The sequence below is a fragment of the Nothoprocta perdicaria genome, unplaced genomic scaffold (assembly GCF_003342845.1).
Source record: "Nothoprocta perdicaria isolate Ctin4 unplaced genomic scaffold, notPer1 scaffold_84, whole genome shotgun sequence".
Lineage (NCBI taxonomy): Eukaryota > Metazoa > Chordata > Aves > Tinamiformes > Tinamidae > Nothoprocta > Nothoprocta perdicaria.
Window position 1 is genome coordinate 1470139 of NW_020456132.1, and position 7417 is coordinate 1477555.

Genomic DNA, 7417 nt, shown 5'->3' on the forward strand with positions numbered 1-7417 from the left:
GGCCGTGACTTGGCGGGCGCGTGCCGTGCCCGGCGGCGGGAGGCCTGCTTGCCGCCGTGCTTCCCTGCGCCGCCAGGGCTCGCGCCGGGCGCCTTTCCTTCCCGGGCGGCCGTGCACGCCTGCCGCTCCCCTGCGCTGCTCGCGGGGTTTCCGCCGCCGCAGGTTTCCCTTCGCGTTTCACACCTCAGACCGCAGGCGCCGCCGCCGCCGACGACGACTTTCACCGCGTTGGACGCCGACGCCGTGGCGGCCGCACGGCCGCCGCGCTCAGCCCTAGCCCGGCCTCGCTGTCTGCTGGGCGGCTGCGAGCTGCCCGTGGCCACAGGGGCTGCTGGTGGCAGCGGCGTCTCGGTTCCTGCCAATCTTCCTCCTTCCGAGCCCTCACACAGGCGACAACTACGGGCTTGAGTGAGCCGCCGGGTTTCCCTGGCTTGTGACACCGCTCGCTGCCGTTCGGCGGGGCGGCCCCGGGCGCTCTGGGGCTGCCCCACAGCGCTCGAGGGGCCCTCGGCTGCCGCGGGGCTGCCGCGGAGCTCGGGGCGCAGCAGCGCGCAGTTGGCGCCCTCGCGACGTTTGCAATACCCAACAATCCGGGACGTTGTTTAGAAATTTATTAGCAATTTTAAAATAACATCATTCCTTAGATAAAAATGCAATCTTACAGGAATATACATTTGTCCCCCACAGAGGTGACCCTATAGCTCTCAGTTGCGGGCCACTCGCTCCAGCTTTCCTCTGTCGATTTTAAAACGTGCGAGAGGGCAAGACGGACTCTGGCACTGATGACAGGCTTACAGCATGGTTACAAACTGTACAGCATTATTTACAAAAGCATTTCTGTGGGTTCATGAAAACTAGATATAAAACTGTGGAAAGAGGTAAAGAATCGCGAGAGGGTGAAGGTACGGGAGGGAGCAGGAGTGTAGGGAAGAGTGGGAGAGGAGGTTTCTATCTGGGCTGATTTATACTTGAGAAAGGTAATTTTACAGCTCTGGGCAATTCGGATGAAGGCAAAACACTTTTATATTTATCAACATCTGTAGCTGATGGTCAGCGCAGGGAATGATGCTCCCAGGCCTGAACTGAAGAGGTGCTGAGGATCCTCATCCTCCCCGCGGTCCCCGGGAAACACAGGGCCCTGCGGGACAGACCCCATCCCTGCAACACTTGGGTCCTGCCGTGCTCAGTCACGGTGCTGATGCAGAGTCAGGCTGAGAGAGAGATCAGCTCCTAAAACACCTTTTCATCTCTGGCGCTGGACCTGTTTCTGCTTGCCAGAATTCACCCAAAGCAACTTATCCCTAGGTCTACCGAGTGGCAATCGCTTGGAGGGAGATTTCGTCATTCAGAATTGTTTTTTTAAGGCAGTTTTAAAAGAATCTCCCCCTTTTTGTGTGTGTGATGCAGCAATGTTTTTCAAACAGATATTTACAATCTCACTCCTCCTCCGAAACCTTCCCACATTCAAACTGTCAAGACTGAGTAATCCTGAACCAGTCACTTTTACGAGCGACCATGAAGTTGATGATGTTTAGGTAGTATTGGTTACCAGTCTGAATGAGACATGAATAGACTGGTTTAGAATGCTTAAAATATTAAAAACATGACAGTCTGTATGAGAAAAAGCTTGCATTTTGCCTTACTGGACAAAATGCAGAGCAGGGCAGAGAAACACGGGTAATTCAGCATGTGAATGATGAGGTTGGTGGAGGAAGGGTGTCCGAGGTTGCGGCTCCGCTTCGAATGGGAAGATGCTTTGGGAAGGACCTGGCAGAGAAACCTGCTATTGGACTAGCTCAGGCCAGGCCTTGCCTGGGCTCGCGGGGCTGGGAATGCCAAGGGCTGGGCAGAGTGAGGGGAACTGTGGGAGCGCCGGTTGCCTGCGTGGCATGGGAATGGGGAGATGGGCTCCAGATAGCGCCTAGCTAAGCCCTTGGGGACGCCCAAGCCGATTCCACCGTAACGCCGGTCACTGGTGCTGCTCCTCCCATTTAGCCCTTTGGAAAAGGGCTCGATGGAGCTGCCTCGGTGCGTGCCGCCACGCGAGAGCTGCGCAGCCCCACGCGCTGGGGGACGCGGCCCAGGACACCGCAGGGCGTCTCGCAGGGCGGCCCCTGCCTGCGCTCGGGCAGCCGGATCGCGCCCCTCAGGAAGGCCTGTTGGTTTCCTCCTTATGCTCAAGTGTTAACAGCCAGGGCAAGCTCCCCATAAAGGGGCGGGAAGAATGGAGGGTTTAACCAGGACGCTGAAGTCTGCAGAAGAGGAGGGGTCATTTTTCCATTCCGCTGTGAGGCTACTGACTTCTCCCGTGTGGGTTCAGGCCCTATGGCCCTGCTGAGCTGGCGCCCTGGCCCAGCCCAGCGCCGAGTGCCGTGGCAGCAAAGCCCTTGGGCTTTGGCAAAATGGGAGGGTAAAATGCTCGGGAATGGGATCCCCTCTGGATCCCTGGGCTTGCTACCCCAGAATAAGACTTTATTAACCTTGCAACATTCAGAAGAAGAGAAAATGAAACCTTACGCAGCCATTTGTTATTTGAAATTGGTATTTGCTAGTCATCCTTAAAGAAGAAAATAAATGGGGAAAAATAATCAATTTTTCCTGGGCCCAGTTCTGATTTCCATGTTTCTTTGCACCAGTAAAGCCTCCAGCGTCCTCGTTTCAGCTCATCCTTGCGTTAGCGAGATGGGAGCTGGGGCTTCTCCTGGCCTGGAATGAAGCGCTTCCCTATCCTCCACGCTACAGTCTCGGCTATGGGGCCTGCTCACAGCCCACCACGAGCAGGAGCCCCCAGCGGCTCCTCGCCGTTTCACCAACTTGGTTGTGCTCCTTATTCCCCTCCCAGGCTGCTCTCCCCACCCTGCCCCTGCTGCGGGGACGCTCGCGACACCGCGTGTGCATCCGAGGACAGCCCCCTTCGCGCCCCCCGCGGCTGCCCCTCGCTTCAGCTCGCTGGGCCCGCGCCTTGGCTTTGCTCACCCACACGTGAAGCGAGGCCTCCGCCTGCACCTCCAGCACGGGTCCACGGGCACCCGCTGTGACCGTGTCCGTGTGCAAACGCGTGTGCATTTCATCCAGCCACCTGGAACTGGCAGGCAGAAAAGACACAGGAGCCTGGCTGAGACCCATACAACTGTTATATTGGCGTCAGTCTAAAGAAAGCAATGATACATTGCTTTGGAAATTATCAAGAAATGTAAAAAATGCATTTGCCCTTTTTTTGTTGTTGTTGTTGTCGTCATCGTCGTCATCGTCATCAGGGGGACGGGGTTCTGAGTCAGAAAACAAAGCAGAAAGAGATGCGGATCTGTACACGGCGCCGCTCCGGCCGCCCCTCCGCGCTGGGGCACGGCGGGCAGGGCAACGGAGCAGGCAGGAGCCCTGCAGTAGCAGCAGCATCTGCACCATCCCCACTCACATGTCCAGCTGAAGGGGCAGATGATGCAGCAAGGTCTGTGGATAACAAAACTCCAGCTCTGGATCACGAGTTCCACATTTTTTTTCCCCCCCCCCCCCCGCCCCCGGTCACATCAGCCACAAAATAAGGAAGAAAAAAGAACTGCACCCGGCGTGGCTGGCCCACGGCTGCCTGGAATAACGAGCAGGAGTGATAAGAGGGAGGAGGTTTGTTGTTTTGCTTTGCAGGAAACATCTCTCATCCGCAGCAGACTCTGGGCACGTCGGAGACTCTCCGTGACCAACAGCAGATCCATCTCGCCGCTCTCCTCTTCCTTCCTCAGCCGTCGGCTCCCTTGACGTTCCCATCGAGAGCACGGGGACTCTGTGCTGTACCCGCCGTGCGCTCGCTCCCCTGCGCAGGGAAGGACGGGCGCTCTGGGCACCAAACCTGCGCCCGCTTCCCACCGTCCCCTGGACGCCACCTCACCTAAAGGAGGCAGTAGCTCTTTGCTCGGGCCTGGCACAGTAGGCACACGGGAAGTACCTCAAATTAAAACGAAAGGGGGGGGAAAGAAAAGCTACCCTCCCCAGAAATTTGCACAGCTGGCACCAGCAATCGCTAAATCTAGGACCTGCCCTTCAAATGGTGAAGTTCACCTCATACTTTCTCTCTGCAGGACTCTGAGAGCCTTCAGCGGAGGGCAGGGATCTCCCTGTGGGCTCTGACCCCTGAGGGAGTCAGTTGTAAAAAAGGAAATATATGGGGTATAATCCTATAATCCTTCCCATTACAAAAAAAAAAAAAAAGATTCTATAGGTGACATGCACCATCGGACACCCCAAATTCCCACTGCTTCCCCTAGCCTGGACCAGTACTTTGCTTCTCAGGAGGAGAGAACACCTCCATCTCCTGCTGAGAGAACCACATGAACCTTCTAGAGAGAAAACATGAGATTGGGGACCCTTAAACCGCTTTCTGATACCTTAAAACGGAGCCAGGCCCAGCAGTGTTGCCTTTCCAGCAGCCTCGGAGCCCTTTGGCTGTAGCCAAAGCCAATGGCCCAAGGGACAGACGCTCGCAGGCCCATCTCGAGCTGCAGCGGATGGGAGGGACGGCGCTGACTGACGTCAGGGGCAGCTTTCTCCAGGGAAGGCTTGAAATAGGACTTGGAGGCCAGATGGCTGATTAAGTGGATTCCCATGTCTCTGGCTTAAAAGGCTTTGTTTGCAAGATGTCTTGAGCTGCTACGGGCCAGTGCATAATTACACTGAAAAAAGTTCACTGTCAAAAATACCCTTCGCTATTTTTGCTGTAGGGCCCCAGCAGAGCCAGGAAACAAAACAAGGGTGTTACAAAACCAACATAATCAACGTATACAATAACGATGTTCTCAAACATCTGCAGAAGTTCAAGATTTGAATGAAAATTTAGTTCTGAGTCAGATCACAGCTCGAAACTCAGCACTGATCTGCAATTTGTGAAGCAGCTCTTGCGAAGGGAGGATAAGAAGCGGCAGCAGCCTAAACAAAACCCACCTGCATAAAACCTATGACACCTCTGTGTTTTCTCAGCCTCTTTCAGTGGCTAGGGCCTCCAGCCAGCGCGAGGAGAATGGAGAGAGGTTCACATACACGGGCAGGGAAACACGGCTGCGATACTGGTGACTTAGACTAAGGTCTGGGAAGAGATGCTCCATAGGGACTCACAAACACGGTTCGGGTCAGCTTTCCAGAGCAGCTCTGAGGAGCTCCTTCCCTCACCTTCCCCAGGCTCTCAGGCCAGGGCCACCCAATTCCACGTTGCTGATCCTTCTGCCTCCTTCATTTACACATCCCAGCATCCCTATCACTATCAACGAGGGTTAGCTATTTAACAAAAGAGATCTGAAAGTAGAATTTTTCCCTTCCTCCGCGGATTGCTGGTGCCAGCTGAATACGGAGAACGGATCTGCCAAATTGGTTTGGGGGTCTTGGCACCCTCTAGTGGGAAGAGACTTTAGAGAAACTGAGAGAACCGAAAGAGAAGGAAGCCGGAATAAAACGCCCCAGTCTTGGGAAGAAAGATTCGCTACCAATAAAGTCATCGTGCACGTTTAAAGGGAGTGAGGAAAAAGGAAAATGAACACAAGATATGCAAAATCAGTAACGTTCAACCTGTCAGTGGATTGCAGAATAGTTACTTACACCAGATACACTTTGTTCATTGTACAAATTAAAAAGGAAAAACAAAACGAAACAAAAGAGTTCCCCTTTTTCCCAACCACACGTAGAAAAGCACTTAAAAGTCCAAAGGTAAAGCTTGGCACATTCCAAATACGAAATGATTCACTTGACATGCAGCAAAATATACAAGAAGTGATTCTTTTTTTTTCTTTTTCTTTTTCTTTTAAACAAACTTAATTCAATTCATTATATTTGCTTGGCACAATTGCAATTCATTTTAAAAAAATATTTGAAAAATACTGAAACGGACCTGAATTCAAGTATAACGGTTTCTTCGACAGAAACATTATCAATGCAAGAGAACATCACACGGAATATATCGAAGCATAACGCCTTCTGTGTTTTGTTTCCCCCCACCCCCATAATTATTATTTTTTTTCTCTATACAGTTTTAATGCCAGCACAACTTACAACCGTATTTTCAAAATCAATATTATTGCATTGTTTTTGCATATCTTGTGGAACAGAAAATGCAAAGAGTTACTGATTCCCCCTCTCAGAAGCAGAGACAGTGGTTTGTTTTTGCATCCGCGTGGCCCCATGCGCAGCTCTCCCGCGGTCCGACCGGGATGCGGGGAACTGACACACACACCGGCTCGCGCGCCCACTCGCTCAGCGTTGCTCCCACGCTCGCAGCGCTCCTTAGCGCTAGAAAGAACCCAACTCAGTCGCTCCAATGTGCAAGACTATATTAAGTGCATCGCCTACTACCTTTAAATTAGAAAACAACAACAAAAAAAGGAGGTTTCCATTGCTAGCAAATAAAATTACAAATTCTCGGTGTACATAATGTTTGGTAAAACGCGCCTATCGTACTTCTACCAAATTTCGATGGAGAAAAATAAAACCCCAGTTTAAATAATACAACATGATCAAACCAATTTAACATTTGCAAAGGTGAAAATAAACCAAACCAAAAAAAAAAAAAAAAAAGGTAGGTGATTACAAAACTTTGTAAACACTCCCTTCTCCCTCCAAAAAAAAAAAAATTAATAATAAAATAGTCAAAATAAAAACTGCAACATGCTTTCAAGAAAATATCAAACTGCAAAACAAGGAGAGATCTACACAAGCCCATGGCCACCTCGGCAAGTACCGGCCATGTACTTGGCCGCAGAGCCTGCTCCCCGCTCTCCCAGCGGCTGGCTGCCCGAGCTCGGATTGGCTGGCAAGGGGCTGCCCGAGCTCGGATTGGCTGGCAGGTGTGGCTGCCGGAGCTCGGATTGGCTGGCAGGTGTGGCTGCCGGAGCTTGGATTGGCTGGCAGGCGGGGCTGCCGGAGCTCGGATTGGCTGGCAGGCGGGGCTGCCGGAGCTCGGATTGGCTGGCAGGCAGGGCTGCCAGAGCTCGGATTGGCTGGCAGGCGGGGCTGCCCGAGCTCGGATTGGCTGGCAGGGAGCGCTGCCTGGGCGTCTCTGCGGGTGGGCTTGGCAGCCTGTCCCTCGGGCGCCCCCGGGGCTTCTTCTGCTTCCTCCTGCCGGCGCGGTGCTGGGATCCACAGCAGAAGAAGTCCTCCTCCCGCTCCGAACGCAAGGGCCTTGGCTTTATGGAGACGGCGAGGCTCGTACAGAATATGTGCAAAATGGTTTTTACAAGCAAAATTGAGAGACACCCGTTTGGCGCAGGGTCCTTTTGGCTAGGGCCATCCGCAGGAAGCTGAGGTTCCCCTCTGCACTCGGGAGGCAGTCGTCGTTCCTTGTGCAGGGACCGAAAAAAAGAGGGAGCTGGCTCTCCTCCTCTTCCTCCTCCTCCTCCTCACTCTTCCTTCATGGACACGTGCTGGGGTTATATCCGCTCCT